The sequence below is a fragment of the Artibeus jamaicensis genome, unplaced genomic scaffold (genome assembly GCF_021234435.1).
Source record: "Artibeus jamaicensis isolate MK-2021 breed Jamaican fruit bat unplaced genomic scaffold, CSHL_Jam_final contig_387, whole genome shotgun sequence".
Lineage (NCBI taxonomy): Eukaryota > Metazoa > Chordata > Mammalia > Chiroptera > Phyllostomidae > Artibeus > Artibeus jamaicensis.
Window position 1 is genome coordinate 16,759,346 of NW_026521812.1, and position 16,999 is coordinate 16,776,344.

Sequence of the window (16,999 nt, forward strand, 5' to 3'; positions counted from 1 at the left end):
ATGCAAAACTCCTAAACCACATCACTATAAGCAAAACAAGTCTAGCAACGTTAAAACATACAGTGTGGCCAAGATGCCTTTATTTCAAGAGTCAGAATTGGCTTACATATATATTAATGTAGTTCACCCCCATTACAAGAGTATAGAAGAAAGCCTGAATGATCACTTCACGGGGACAGAGCAAGCATTTAATACAATTCAGCGTATATTTGTGAGGCAAACTGTTAGCAAACCAGGGAAAAAGTGAACTTCTTTAACTCAATAAATAGAATCTACCAAAAACTACCACAGATGTCAAAAGCAATAGTGAGATATTTAAAATCAATAATAAGACAAGAATGCCTATCAGTACTTTCATTCAATATTGTGTAAGAAGACCTATGCAAAAAAAAAAAAAAAGGTGAAAGGCATGTTGAGCTCTTAATGTGTCTATACTTCTAAAATATAAAGCTTTAAGAAAGACTAAGGCAGGAAAAACAGAGGAAGACACAGAAAATTGTACCAACGGACCCTGCCTGAAGTCCAGGAAACAACAAGGAGCTGAATGATTCATTTGAATCACTACTGTTACAGCTCTTTTCTGATAAAAAGCTAAGAACACCTAAGTTTATCTTTATTAATTTTAATGTAAAATACACACAAATGAAAAAAGTTGGACACATTTTCTTGGCATTTTTGGAGTAGTGGAAAGAAAGAGAAAGCTCCAAATGATTTTGAGATAGACAGCATTTATACCTGACATTTTTTAGAAATAAATAATTTGGGGTTGAAAATGAGATTATTTATTATTTTTACAGGTACCATCTGGACTCAGCAGATATTAAGTTTGGTTTATTCTGAGAGACATCATAAAGGAACTGAAAATGTGCAAATGTTTGATACAGTCCCCTTCTTTGAATACAATGTGTGCAAAGTTGACTTTCTCAAGAGACCATCCCCTTGCATCTCGCCTCTCATACAATTTAGTACCAAAAGGTCTGAAGAGCAAAAAGCTAAAGTAAGTCATATAAATAGCTTATGGACCTTCGGCACAAACAAAAATACTTCCTTCAAATAATTTTTCCAGCCCTACTCATCCACCTTCTGTATTGTTTTACACATTAAAATAGACATTGAATTATAAGTATATACATAAATTGAGTCATCATACACATTGCTTGCAGTGTGATTATAAAGCATACAGCAAAAATACTTTTGTGACAATACATTAAATTCTACTCTTTTTAATGATTTAGTTAGCCAATGGACCCAATATGACTTGTTAAGCATTTACTCTTCCTCTACTATTTTTAAGTCTACATTTTGATATTCAAAAGTGCTATAGTCCTTTCCTCTGATTCTGTATTCTTTTCTCTAAAAAGTAATATGTGGCAGTTTTTCACCGTTTTACATACTGTAACTGATAAGGCAAATTCCCATCAACTTTATTTTTTGATATCTTAATTTGTCCAGTGATTTTTAGATGTCGATTGTAATCGATGAAATATACCTACATTAGTTCTGGCACAATCATTAGATAAGCGCCACTCCCAAATTGCTTCCGCACCTTTGTTGCTCTTTCTTTACCAGGCCTACCTTCATGTTTACCAAATGTGCTGTGGTGGTTTTCTCGTATGTTTCTTACAATACTTCCCTGAACTTCCAGCTTTTTTGTTTACTTTTTATGGATATTTTGAAGTGGAAAATTTTTTCACTATTGTCTTTTCTATTTAGTTATTACTGTTATAAAGATAAAACATTGGTGTTGTTGCTTTATTATATGTGGCTTCCTTAATCAGTTTTGTTAGTTTTATCCACTATCTCCTTATGCTCTGGAATATATTAGATCTTAAAATAATACATTTTCTTTTCCTTTACTTTCCAATATTTACAGTTTTGTTCTATTTTAATAGTTAAACTCTTAAGAAAAATAGAATACTAAAAGTGATGATGAACGTTTTTCTTGGTCTTTGATTCTCTAATATTTTTTAGTATCTTTTCTTGGTTTTGATTTGCAAGGCACATAATGAAAAAAATTTTTTTCTAGTCTTAGTTTGCTTGGAGTTTACTTTTATTTTTCTTTTTCCTTTATTCAAAGAAGTTCTAATCACATATAATGACTTTTCGGACAACTCTGAAGATGCCATGTTCCTCCCCTCCCCCTTTAATCTACAGTGAAATGAAATCCACTAATATTTTAATAATATTCTATTTCTGAGATAAGTCCTGCTTGCTTAAAGAATGACACCTATTTTAACACACAGCTGGAAGGGTTAATGCTCTCCCATGTATACACATAGCCTTGTTTTTGTGTGTGTTATATGCGGGATTATTATACCCATGGTATGTAATCATTATACCCATATATAATGCACATCCTTATTTTTCCCTCAAAACTTTGGGCAAAAAGGTGTGCATTGTAAATGGCAAAATATGGCAATTTTTATCCATAAATATTTTCAAATAGACTGTAATTTTCTATGATTATTCTATCTTTATTTGATTTTAGTATCACTATTTCTCATGTTGTAAAATAAATTTTGAAGCCTTTTGCTGTCATGTAGTTTAAAAATATAAATGAACTGAACTTTTTAAAGATTTGGTTAACCTTGGCTGATGTAGCTCAGTGGATTGAGCACGGGCCTGTGAAGCAAAGGGTCTCTGGTTCGATTCCCAGTCAGGGCACATGCCTGGGTTGCAGGTCAGGTCCCCAGTGGGGAACACATGAGAGGCAACTACACATTGATGTTTCTCTCCCTCTCTTTCTCCTTCCCTTCCCCTCTCTCTAAAAATAAATAAATAAAATATTTTTAAAAATTTGGTTAAAATCCATTGTAACTATATTTCACCCTGTCAGCTTTACGGTTCCACGTTTTCATTCTTCTAATCACTTTATCTAAATTATCTGCTTTTCCCTAAACCAGTTTTATAATTTTATTAAATTATCCTTATTTTATCTATATTTCAAAGCAATGAAAAAATTGACCTGATCCAGTGTGGCTCAGTTGGTTGGATGTACTCTTGCAAATAGAATAGGTCCCCAGTTTGATTCCCATTCAGAGCATGAGCCTAAACTGTGGCTCTGGTCCCTGGTTTGGTTGGGGTGCATGTGAGAGACAACTCATCGATGTTTCTCTCTCACATCAGTGTTTCTCTCCCTCTCTTTCTCCCTCCCTTTCCCTCTCTCTTCCTCTGGAAAAAAAGGAAAAGAAAAACTTTACAACATCTTTTTCATAATATGATGAATTTCCTCCAGTTTTCTGAGTACATCTTTAATAGTTACATCATCATCATTTGTAATGAGGAATTTTTTTATATTCTGTATTTTTCAAGATCTCAGCAATTTTTTATTATATTGGCTATTTTTCTCCAATGAACTAGCTTCTTTTCAAAACATAATTTAATGTTTTCTATTTCGTTGATTTCTGCTTTCATTTTATTTCATCACATTTTGTTTGCATTTGTTTTTCTGTCTTCTTTAATTAAATGCTTAGTATTATTTACTTCCAGTGTTTTTAAAAAAAGATTAACATTTTAAAATGATGGATATTCCTTTTAGTGTAGCTATACATATAATACTGTTAGCATCTAAATAATCTATCATTTTAGTTTGAATTTTCTAATTGGTCTAAGTTATTCTGAAGATTTTTAATTTCCAACTGTTTATAAAAATTTCCTACTTAAACTTTTTATTATTGATTACTTATATGTGCTTATGTATACTTATACATATATATACTTATATATTACTTATATATCTTATGAAGTAATGGTACTGTAAGAATTGTATTGTGATGTTTGAAATTTAGTAAGCAGTTTTATGGCCAATTATATGATCAACTTTTTCAGTATGTTCCATGACCCCATGAGACAAAAGTATGTACTCTCCATGTGGGACGGTGACACACACAGGGTCTGGCAGAAGTAAGGCCTGCTTGAATGTGGTTGGTAGGGTAATAATACGGGTGTAATAATTTATAGTTTTAATTTGAACATTTCACCTTAAGTATGTTATATGGCATACTTGAATTTAATATTGTTATGTTACAGAATTACGTGTTTATGATTTTGAAATAAAATATTTTGTAATAAAAATGTGGTGTAATTTGCACCAGACCTTGTATATAAAATAAATTTTGTTAAATAATTGTGTAAATTTATTTAGTTAATCCTTCTATATTTGTGCTAAAGATAAGTGAGTGTAAATCTCCCATTATGATAGCTGCTAAGTCAAAATCTTTAGAATTAATAAAGTCTAAAGAATTTGTCTCATTTAAGATGTGTATCATTTAAGATTTTCTAATTTGTTATTTTGTGTACAAAGATTTCTGGACTGTTAGTTATGCAAACCAGTTATATGTTTTCTGTTAAATAATTTAGCCTTAAATTTTACTTAACTTTATATTGTCACCTATTTTCTTTTTTTCTAGGATTTTGCCATTAGCACATTTTAATGTTTATTAGCCATGATAATATTTATTAATTTTGGGCCATAATGTTTTCTTACTCTGCGAAATGATTATGACTTTTTTCAATTTTTTAATTCTATTGTCTTTTTCTTATTGATTTGTTATATATATATTCTGAATAGTAATAAATTTTCAGTTATATGCATTACTTCTCTCATATTTTGTTGCTTTCTGCCTTTATGGTATATATTGATTAATAACATTAAAAAATGTAATGTAATTTAATTGATCAATTTTTATTTTAAATAATTTTTTTGTTTAGGAAATATTTTTTTCTTCTCCAAGACCAGAAATAAATTTTTTACTTTTAAGATATCTGAGTTTTGCTTTCATGTTTAAATCTTTAATCCATTTGTAAGTGAATTTTTGGTCTGGTATGAGGTATGATTCCATTTTTATTCTATATGGATAATTATTGGTTTCAATATCACCTATTAAGTAGAATATTTTTCCTTTAAAAATAATTTCCAATGCTACCTTGGCTTCTTATCAAATGTCACTTAATGCTCACAGAAGGTGAATTGAAATAGCTTCTATGCAATATAATTTGCAATACTAATAAACAACATGAATGATTAACTTTTTTAGAAATTAGTCTTACATGCTTGCACATGTGAAGACCATGTGAATAAAGTTATTTATTTCAACAGTCTTTGTAATAGGAAAAAAACAGACATAGCCTAAATTACCATGAGTAGTTGACTGGATGAAATAAAGTATTTCACATCCATATAATGAAATATTATGTAGATGTTCAAAACACCACTAAGAATAATTAGACCAATTATTGTTGGCCCAATTAGACCAATAATTATTGGTCTAAAACACCTCTAAGGATAATTAGACGAATAATTGTCCTCTAAGGATAATAAACGCCAATAATTGTTTAAAAAGTGTTTTACTACTCCCCCTGTAGATTATTTACCTCTACAGAAACCCCAAGGATGTTTTGACTTCATCCTTTCATTTTTCAAATTTAGTGGTTGTATTTGAAACTATGAATAACATGGAGGAACTCTTGGAAAAGTTTCTAGATGGAAAAGGTAACTATGAACTTATTTATACAAGTCACATGTTTATGAAACAACATTGCCATGTAGTCAAATTCTCAAATTTAGGGAACATATTTTAGGGAGATACAGAAGGGTAATGATCGAAGCTGGAATGCACTAAGTGGTTGTTCTGTCCATTTAATTGGCCACCCAGTGGCTTTTCTATTCTCACCAGATCACTTTGGGGGCTGTTATAGTTGCAAAGGCATATTGTTTAAGGAATATTTTGACCAGATCACAAAAGAAGCACAAAGGTCTAACAATTCAAACTAGTTAGATCCATGTGCTCCAAAATCACCAGTGTTCAAAGTGGATGTAGTTTTGGGGTTCTGTCAAGGAGCCATGGCTGGCCTTACGGGGCAGCAGCACAGTGTCATTTCCGCAGTGAGGAGAGGCTGATGCAAGAGGCTCGTGGAATGTGGCATTGGGGACTCTCATTTAGAAGACAGTATTCAGGTCCTGTCTTGTAGACTTGAAGATTAAAGTTGCTGCCAAGAGATCTTAAAATAAGCAATCAAAGGAGAAATAAAGACATATGTTTTCAAGTGGAAGAAGTAAGAAAGTAAAGAACTTACCTTTAGTCTTGAAAATTAGTTCTTTGGGATTCTTATTTTTCACTACTGCTTTCCTACATACATAGTAAAGGCAGGTTTCCATTAAAATCATGAAACTGTTCCCCAAGGCACCGATTTAAAAAGGTAACATAGATGTTCAGTGATGCCGGCTTTCCTTTTCTCTTTGAGGGTTCCAGAACAGAAAACAAAGACTGTAGTTTGCTGGTCAGTGAGTGCAACATCCTACCTTGTTACTTACTCATTTTCTCACAGTGGCAGGAGGCCTTTGGTTTGATCACATCAGAGGCTGGTACGAGCACAGACATAACTTCAATATTCTGGTTCATGATGTACAAGGAAAAGAAAAAGGTGAGAGGAGAGGGTTATTTTTTTTAATTATTTCTTTGGAACCCTTCTTAAAAATCTTGGTTTTAACCAACCACATTTTCCTGAGTTTTTTGGTCCTTACTTCTCAGGTTTCTAATTTTCTGCCCATCCCTTAATGACTGATTTCCTCGGGGCTCTCTTCTCACCAGACACAGTCCTCTCTCAGTGATTGTTTTCCATGCACCCGTCTGTACCAATGAGGGCAAACTCTCATGTTCAGAGATTTGAAAACAAGGAAAAAGGCACTTTGAAACACTGGGGTGAGAAGCCACTAAGATGTGCCTAATCAGCCAGAGGTAATTGTGTGCCCTGTGATGAGGGTTCATCCTGTTTGTTTGTTTCTTAAGAGAATCTTGAAATGTAGCTTTCATGTGAAATTGCATAATGTTTACACGTTGACATCCAATCAAAACTGTTTTAAAACATTGCAGGAACCAAACACTTTGAAGTTCACTATTTTGTAATCTCTGATAGATATGTGGATTCACTACTACATATCTGATTCACTAATTCAAAGTTATTAAATGCCTACTATGTGACAGACACTAAATCATGAGATAAAAGAACTGATGCCTTTATAGAATTTATCATCCAACAGGAAGATATGTATTCACCAAGTAGGTATATATAATTAAAAGCTGTGATAGGTGTTATCAAGGAAAAGTGCAGGTATGATATCAGTATGTGAGATATACTGATCTGGTATAATTAAAGGTGATAGGCAATTATTTCTAGAAAAGGTAATATGATAAAAGCAAACTAATAAATATGGCTTGGAAGAGAGGTAAAAGAGAATTCTAAGCCAAGGAAAGGGAATGCACAAATTATCTGAAGAAATAAGTACATGGCATATCTTTGAAGACTGAAGGGAGAGGTTAAAGAGCAGTGATATGAGATGAAGATTAGGGAGGTGTGTAGGAACCAGACCCAGCAAGATCTGTAGACTACGTTAGTGATAGTCAATTCTTTAATCTTAAAGGCAATGAGGAGCCCTTTAAAAGATATTAGAATAACAATGGGTGAAATTAGTATTCTTATAATGTCTTGCTGTTGCTTGGTTTCAAAATATAGGCAAACTAGTTAGAGATCAGTGTTAATCCACTGAAAATAAGTAAGGTTTTGGATTAGAAGGAATCAAATGCTTTTCCTCATCAATTGAGAGATGGTTGTGTGGCTTCTTTCCCCTTCTTTCTGTAAATGTGGTATCACATTAATTAATTTTCATGTGTTGAACCATCTTTGCATGTCAGGAGTAAGTCCTGCTTGTTCATGGTATATAATCCTTTTAATATGTAGTTGAACTTGTTTTGCTAGCAATGTGTTGGGGATTTTCATATCTTACTTTCATAAGTGATATTGATCTTCAGTTTTTTTTTTATCTGTAGTGTTTTCATTAGACTTTGGTAGCAGGGTGATGCTGGCCTCATAGAGTGAGTTTGGAAGTGTTTCTTCCTCTGATTTTTGGGAAGAGTTTGAGGAGGATTTGTGTTCATTCTTCTTCATATGGTTGGTTGGTGTTACCAGTGAAGCCACTGAGACCTGCACTTTCCTTTTTGTGGCAGCCATTGTATTGAATTTCTTACTTGCTTTACTCTTTCTCTCATAAAATGGGAAACTCTTAAAAAGCACTGCTAGCACATTACTGTTTTCTTAAACTTCTCCAGCATCTATCACGGTTTCTAAAACATATAAGATGCCTTAAAAGTGTTGGTTGAATGAGAGAATGAAGGTGAGCTGTCCTGTAAAACCAAACACTAGGAAGCTCTAACAAAGCTGACAATCAGAGCACTATTTCCATAGAAGGAACAGCGAAGGAACATATCACGTCAATCTTTAGACTTACAATAAGCCCAATCAAGTTCAGATTTTCAAAATGTGTAAGATGTTGGGATATAACTCATACATTCTTCATAAGCTGAACAGTTTCTCATACCCACAACTCTTTCAGGATCTCAGAAGTTCTGTGCTTAAGATCCACAGTTTTCTTGAGAAAGAACTGAGTGAAGAGGATGTGGAAGCTATTGTGAAACAGGATATGTTTCAGAACATAAAATCTGATCCCACCAATAATTCCAGTACCCTCCTGGCACCATACAAAGTTGTTACAATATTATTGACTATATTCCCTATGCTGTATTTTACATCCCATGACTATGTGTAACTACTAATTTATACTTCATAATCTCCTCTTTTTTAGTTAAAAAATAAAGAAATAGTGACATTGTAGAGTTGTGTTAGAGATTTATATTCAAGTTTGCCAAGTTTGCCAAGTATGGTGTAGTAATTGTGTAGAAGCAAATTGTGAGAATATTCTAAGCAATAACACTGGGAAAAGAACAAATGAGTGATGTTTTCTGCGCAAAGGTGATGCTCAGGGGTTTATAGAAGCAAAAGTGTTAAGAGTTCCCATGAGTCCTTGGTGTCTACACTAATTAAGGAATACTTCTACCCTGTGTCTCCAAGTACCATCACTTGGGCTCTAGAGAGAATCAAAGATCCTACCTGAAAATGGCCATGAAAAGTGTCCCAGGAAACTAAACAGTTCCTTAGTACAGAGCCTAACACGTGAACCTAATTGATCAATATTATATTCTTTCCTTTTAGTCTATGTGATCCTACTTTTTAAAATTAGTAAGACTTACCTGAAGGTGATGGATACATGTGACCAGGACACTCCAATTTTTTTCAATTTCTTCTAGAACATTCCAAAAGTAAACACAATATGTGTTTTGTTGTGGGGGAGGAAGTTTGAATTATAGTTATAGCCTCAGGGGTCAGATTTCTTCAATGTAAAAAGTAGATTAATATTTCATTAACCCAATGTGTTATGAATTCAAGTACTCAACAATTTGCAATTAGTTTTTACTGTGCTTTTATGGCATACCAGGAGTTAAGAATGAATATATTTTTCCCCGATACTTCTTTGATCTCTTTAATGTATATTTTTCTAAAACATAATTTGTTCTTTTTTATTTTATTCATTCTTTATTCACTAATTTATTCATAAGAGCATTTTGATGATGGATATTCTTAATTATATAAGCTGCTTTTGATACCAGTATTTTTAAAAAATTGTTTCTTCTTTTGCCCCATTTATCATCAACTTTAATGTCTCATTGATTAACTTGATCAAATATAAAGCAACTCTTATGCCCATTAATACCTTGCTAATTGTTCCAAATGCTGATGATAACGTTTAAACAAGCAAATTCAATAGCCAAAGATGCCAAATAATCTTCATTAAAATATTGGCCTAATGACAGTTTCTAACTTCCATCAAGTAAAACTGAAGCAATGGAAGCTCTGAACACTCTCTGTGACCTTGACTTCATTACTTGAAAAACTGTAGGTCTCATTTTTAAAATTTTATTTATTTATCTTTAGCTTTTTACTTATTTATTTATTTTTAATTTTTAAATTACTGTTGACATTCAAAATTATTTTAGATTAGTTTCAGGTGTATAGCATAGTGGTTAAACATTTATATAATTTATGAAGTGATCCCACCAATAATTCCAGTACCCTCCTGGCACCATACAAAGTTGTTACAATATTATTGACTATATTTCCTATGCTGTATTTTATATCCCATGACTATGTGTAACTACTAATTTATACTTCATAATCTCCTCTTTTCTTTTTTAATTAAAAAATGAAGAAATAGTGACACTGTAGAGTTGTGTTAGAGATTTATATTCCAGTTTGCCAAGTTTGCCAAGTATGGTGCCTGGCATTTAGTAAAATATGTAAAAATTCTAACCTAGTCATATATTTCACTTTTGTTATACCTTCTCAGTAAAAGTTATACTTAAATGGTAGTGGTAGAGGAAAGTATAAGGATAGTGTACTTTGGAAGCGTTTTTAAGTTTGTTTCTTAGTTCATTTTTCTATAAGGAAACCTGAAATATCAAACCCTACAGAGAACTATCAGCTACTTAGTTCGGCTTGAAGAGGAGACTAAAGTGGGTTGGAAGAAACTGTTAACCTGCAAGCACCACTTACTCACCTGGGTGCTGGCCCTGTGCTTATCTCTCTAGGGACCACTGGAGACTGGAAACATCACTTGACAGTGGAGCAAAATGAGAGGTTGGACCAAGTATTCCAAAGGAAGATGTGGGGGCGACTACTTTTCGAGTCCCCCCGGTGCCACGGAGATGCGTGAATGAGTAAATATGGCTGGGACAAGATGAGATCTGCTTGGGGATGAGGTGTGGGCTGTGGCCAGTTTCTCAGGGGAGACAAAGGCCAGCAGCAGCCAGTTTCTCCAAGGAGAAAAAGGCTCCAAGCCTATTTCTCCATAGCCTTTTATTGGGTGGTAATACACAGAAATACAAGGCGACAAGGATCAAACAGTACATAACATTACAAAGAAATCTGAGGGCTTAGTATGAGTCAGTGTCTGTCAGAAAGAGAGTTGCAGAAACTTTGGGAGACATACTCATTTCCTCTCAGACCCTTATATGAATGAAAGCACTCTTAGCAGAGCAGATTTCACAGGTTAATCAGCAAGTCTTTGTGATGCCAGATTTTTCTCCAGGACATGCTCATGCAAGGCAAGGAGCTGCACCTCTCCCCAACAGGTATTCAGGCTTAAGGGGATTGGAACCAGGAAGCGCTTCTCCCAGAGAACATGGGGACTTGGGCTTTGACAAAGCTGGGGGTGGGGGGAATGAGAGTCCATTGCTCTTTGTTGCAGCCCCCCCCCCCAGTTCTTCCATGAAGGCCTCCCAAGTGATGGAGTCTGGCTTAGGTTGCCCCCTGCTGTGAGGGGGTCTTACCTGTCATTGACTTCCGACCAAGCTTTGGGGGCAGGGAGAGGAACTGAAGTAGCGTTTGCTACCAGAGACAATCTTTGTCTCCTGTGGCTGGCATTCCAAAGGTCGTCTCTCACCCTTAGCCACAAGGGGTAGAGATATAATTCCTAAAATCAGGCAGAGCGGTCTACAACAGGAAGATGCACGATGTTCCCTTGAAGTTCATCTGGGATATAAATGAAGGGTAAAATGAGTGCAAAAAAATTATAAAATAGTCTACAGACTAGGAAGCATACTTTAATAGACACATTAATTTATACTTGTTATGCAAATGTTAATCATAAAACTTTATTGATAAAAAATGAGTAAACTGTTTAGATTAGTTGCCATGAGTTTGATAAACACCTTGAAATTTCAAACATTAAAGTGATTTAGGAGATAGCCTGCATTGATAGTCTGTATTATAAAGTGAAAATCAGAAAGTGTGTAATGTGAATTATAAATGTTCTGACAGAGCTTTCTGGAGTGTGTACTTTTTAATCTACAATTAAATTTAGTATCAATGAAATCTTAAACTGTATTTTATTATTATAATTAAACATTAATTCTTTTATTTAAAATCATTATGAATGTCAAAATAAGTAGAGAACTCAGGCAAGGACATGCCTCTATTTAATAATTTACCAGATCACTCCAATTACCCTAAAGGGTCAGAGGATCAAAGATGAATTAATCATCTAGTGGTTCAATCGTTTAACTGTTCAGATAAAAAATTTATTCATAACACATCACTAATTCCACATGTATTGACACTGAAATATTTAATATAAAATCATTTTGAATTACTAGAAAAATATAGGTAAATTTGTTTGTAATTTCCAAATGAAAAAAATTTTTTGAAGCATAAAGCCAGTGGGAGAAAAATAAGAGTTTAGTAAATTTGAGGCACCACCATCCATGAGAATCAACAAATGAAAACAACTCAGTGTCCATGTACAGTAAAATAAATAAGAAGATTGTGAGAAAGAATGTACTATTGTGTAGATTAGAGTGAACCCACTCACATACATTATTGACAGTGGTGAGATAGAGCCCTTTGGAAATACTTTAGCTCCCCCTCGTGTATTTATTATGCATGCTAATGGGAGGGGACACAGCAGTAAAACAGTGTCATTGCTTGTAGTAGTCAGTGATGGTATATAATAGTGATGGGTACAGAGGAGAGAAAAAGAGAAAAGATCAGTTGCATGTGAGTTTTACTCAGACATGCTATATTTTGTTGAGAGCTATCAGATTTCTGAGAAGTGTACTGCATCTCTGCCCCTTTGAATTTAGGGAAGTGTCAAGTAGTTCCTGGGTCAGGTCGACAGAATCAACTGTTCCCTTAATAATCCCAAATAACAACTGGCCAAAAGCCTGGACTCCCACAAAACAGCCAATCCAATGTTCAGAGAATACGACTTGCAGGAAAGCTGTCATCTATCAAATGAGCTATTTTCAATGAGTGCTGAAATTACCTCCATTTTTAACTTAAAACTGATTATGTACTCACATACAAATAAAACTAACTGCATTATTTAAGCAAACATAACACTGCTCCAACTGATAGAATTAATATACCAAAACAATATATCAATGTTAAGTTCTCTGACACAGATTTCTGTGGTGAAGTACTTACTCTCTGGACTCCAGCATGTCAGTGTGGCTTTACGGTTTATGCCCTATCAGGCCTTTTCCTCTTAGTTCCCAGGAGCATAATTTCAACCTCAGGCACAGGTCTCCTTTGCACCAGTAGGATCTCACTGTAGATCCTACAGTGAGATTGTCTCTTAAGATTGGCCCTTTTGGAGTAAAAATGCATTCCCCATGCTTCAGTACAACTTGGCTTTCTCAAACAGGTCTCTCCTGATTGCTCTTCTCTTTCATAATGTGAAGGTCTGGTCTCAACACCCCCTAAATGAAAGCTCTGGGATATGATTTGTGTCATCTAGTTCATCCCAAGTGTGATGATGTGTGTATAACACACTAAGTTGAAATGAAGAACAAAGTTCGACTCCATTACAAATGTCTTGCCTCAGGCTCTGAATAGCTGGGAGATTCTCCGCATGTAACTCATTCCAAGCTTTGATATTAACTAGCTGTGTGAGCTTGGGGTCAAATATACAAATCCAACTTTATGTTTCAGCGATATTGGGGAAAAGAGATTGGACATTTAAAAATACTGTAAAATAAAATTAATATTATCATTTAAATTTGAATACTTATAGAAGAATTATCTTAACTTGTGGCATATCTGCATTTTATAGTAAATTTAACCAACAAACATTGGGTCTGCAAAAAGTAACAAGTGGGCTCTCTGTGGTTAAGAACATTTTGAAGAAAAACAGTTATACTTCCATAGAAAAGCGTATATTCTAGTTTAGTTACTGAGGTGACACTGGAAAAGAATACATTTTAAAAATAGAACTCGCTGGTCAAAGTTAAAATGCACATTCTTAATGAGGTTAAATGGAATTAAATGGCATAATGAATATAGTGGGTGAGAAATTCTAAGGTGAATTATAATCTACTGAAGAGGCACAGATTAGTAAGTATGCAGAGAGCACAGGCAGGGGACAAATCACGCATTTGTTTGGTAAGGAGCCTTGGAACAGAGGCTGCAGCTCAGGCCCGAGCTCTGCTGGGAGCTCAGAGAGCACAGAGGGCTCCGGCTCAGCCTCTGGCAAAGTGGAAGCCTCCTCTGCAACAGCCTGGCAGAGACCACGCTGCTTCTGATTAAATGCTTGTACTCCGAAGAGCCCACAAGGCAGCCAAGTCAATGTTCAGGCAGCACAGGAAAGTCGTTACCTGTAAAGTGAGCCCAGATAGGAATGAAATGCCATCAAGTTTCACAGAGGGTACCCACTACAAGCAGGCTGTTCTCAATCTTCATTCAGCAAGTATTCGCAGTAACCTCACACAGCGTGTACACGCTGTGCACTCAGCGCAGGAAGTAGGGTCCTAGACACGCACGTCGGTCAGTCTCACTCAGTTCATAAGGAGCAGAGCGAGGATTTCACTCAGGTTTGATGCCAACACCCGCGTCTCCTCTCCTCTGGCTCGGCCATTTGGGGCTGATCAGATGGGCTGTGTGTGCTGCATGTTAGACCAATGGAAGAGGAGATACGCAAGACTGAGATGTGATTACAAAATTTTAGAGAAAATGGAAATCCTGGGAAAATTGAATGAAGTCTTGTTGGGAACCACTCTGCCTGGTTTCAGGAGTTCTAAGTGCCCCCCATGGCTAAGGATGAGTGAGCAACCTCCAGAATGTGAGCCACTTAAGAGACAAAGCTTAGCTCTGGCAGCAATACTGCTTCTGCTTCCTCTCCTTGCCCCCAGCGCTTGGTTGGTTAGTTAGTCCATGACGGGTAAGACCACTCAGAGGAGGGGCAACCTAAGCCAGACACGATCACTTGGGAGGCCATCATGGAAGGATATCGGGAGGGGGCTGCAACAAAGAGGGAGTGATGGAGCCTCGCCCCCCGGCTGTTCTGACATAGCCTGAGTCCCCATTTCCATCTGGGAGAAGCACTTCTTGGCTCTAATCCACTTAAGCCTGAAAACCTATGATGGGGGAGGCAGTGCAGCCCCTAGCCAGCTGAAGAAGGGCCTGGGGTGACTGGGCATAAGAAAAAGTTCCTAAAAGTCCTGTGAAACCTGCTTTGTTTAGAATGTTCTCATTGAAATGATAAGGGTCCAAGCAAGAAGTTTGTTCCTCAAGGTTTTATGGCTATTTAGCTATCTGACCCTGACTGAGAATAAGCCCTCGTAGTTCTTTCAATGCTATCTACTGTTTGATCCATACCTATATTCTGGTCCAAATGAACCCAATAAAAGCCCATTGAGGAAAAGGCTCTTGGCCTTTCTCCTCTGAGAGATTGGCTACCTTTCCTCCCCAAGTAGGTCATGTCCTGGTAGTTTCACTTTCATCCGTGGCAGACGGGGGGGGGGGGTTGACTTGCTGGCAAAGTTGCCCCCACAAAGTCTGATCTATTCAAATCTAAACGTTTTAAGGATAAGTCTGGGAGTTTACTAGAAGTGAGCTAAGAATATAACAAAGAGAATCAATACACCATCAAACTACATACCTGTAGCTTTGCATGATAAAAGAGGGATTCCATCAAAAATGAGGTGGTCTCCCAGAAGGAGTTAATCTGGGGCTGGGGGACAGGTGAACGAGAGATGCTGAAGAAACCCTCCACGCAGGTTCTAGAGCCACTTGGGTGGTGGGCGTGTGGACGTTGACACATCTGCCCACTGCGTGGCCGCGGGTGAGCTCCCCACCCACTTCGTGAGTTGTAGTGCCCACTCGCACCGACCTGACTGCTGGGACCGCCAGTAGCAACATGAAAGGCTTATGCTCCCCAGTACTGATGGTGGGCACATTAACCGTCAGAAAGAAACTTTACCTGCTGAAGATACAGCTTTCAATCCAAAAGATGCCCAGGTGTGGCAAGATCTCACTTACCGAAGTTTACGAAAACCTCTAATAAGATCTTTCATAAGGCCATTTATTGCCTGCACCACCCTGCAGTTTGGGATTGGCGCCTTTCTCATTATCAGAGGCTGCCTCCTGCTTGGCCTGACTACATCAGTAAAGTAGGCTTCTAAGGGGCCTTTGCCTTTCTGACTGGCATCCTGGTGTTGCCGCCCCGGGTTTAGCACCTGCTCAGGGCCTGTAGAGCAGATCGAGGCAGCCAACGCTGCTCCTGCTGCGGACTGTGATGACTAGGCCACCGCAGCCGCCGCCGCAGCCCCCACCGCCGCAGGAGGCAGGAGGCAGGAGGCAGGAGGCACAGATGGGGATGAGTGGCGTTTTGGGCGTTTGGCAGGAGCTGTGGAAATCTAGGCAGCTACTAGCAAAACTATGGCCAGATTTTATAAATCCCTACCCAGAATGTTAATTGAGCTTATAATTAGACAAACAAGAAGCTAGGGCGTGCTCTATGTCTATTTTCTTGACCTTAGCTAAAACCCCTGACAAATTTTTCCACGTGAACATGAATACTGGAAGACTAGCAACATCAATTGTATGGGGCAGTGAACAGTTACATTGTAGAACAAAAGGCTGTCTCTGCCATCCTATTCAGAGCTGAACATTTTGTTAAATAGCCCTCAGTGATAATCTCATTTTGTGGCAAAAGGAAAAACGCACTATATCTAATTTTGTGTTATGAAGTAATTTACTTAGAAAATATTGGGGTATCTTATCCCCAGCTACGCTGTTTAATACTGCAGACTGCATTCCCTTCCTGCACTTCCTCTGATCACCAGTTTTCTCCATTCCTTTTTCATTTCCAATCTCTTTCCAATATACTAAACAATTTGATTATTTACACGATTTAATGTCCAGGGTCTGCCTTCCGCCACTGTTAGGTTAGCTCTAGGAACATAGGGATGTTTTAAGTGGGAGAAATATACCACCACTCCACGTCCACTGTGAGGTTGGCAGCCCCAAGAGCCCCTTTTTAATGTGGCGTGTGGTGGACCGGTTCCCACTCCCAAAGGAACGAGGGGCAGACACATTTCCACGTGCAAGGAGAAGAGGGGTGTTTTGTCTGTTTTGTGCAGCGTTTAGAAAGGTACACAGAATGTGTAACAAGAACAGGATGAATTTGTGAATGAAAGAATAAATAAGTAAATTATTGCCTAACTTGAAGGGAAACGTGAAAGCTTAAGAATAATTTAAACCTGTGCATTTTTGAAATTTCTAGTCAAGTCTCACGGCTAAGTTAAAAACCAAAAAACCTTTTATCTAAAAG

At 36.7% G+C, this 16,999-nt stretch overlaps 1 non-coding gene and 1 pseudogene across 1 annotated transcript; one reads left to right on the forward strand and one right to left on the reverse strand.

Annotated features, from left to right (window-relative positions):
• Positions 1-772: 772 nt before the first annotated feature.
• On the forward strand, positions 773-11,443 carry LOC119058692 (amine sulfotransferase-like; annotated as a pseudogene).
• A 5,196-nt stretch (positions 11,444-16,639) lies between these two features.
• On the reverse strand, positions 16,640-16,775 carry LOC119058727 (small nucleolar RNA U109). The gene has a single exon (XR_005084305.2). It is a non-coding gene; the product is annotated as a small nucleolar RNA U109 (small nucleolar RNA).
• Positions 16,776-16,999: the final 224 nt, after the last annotated feature.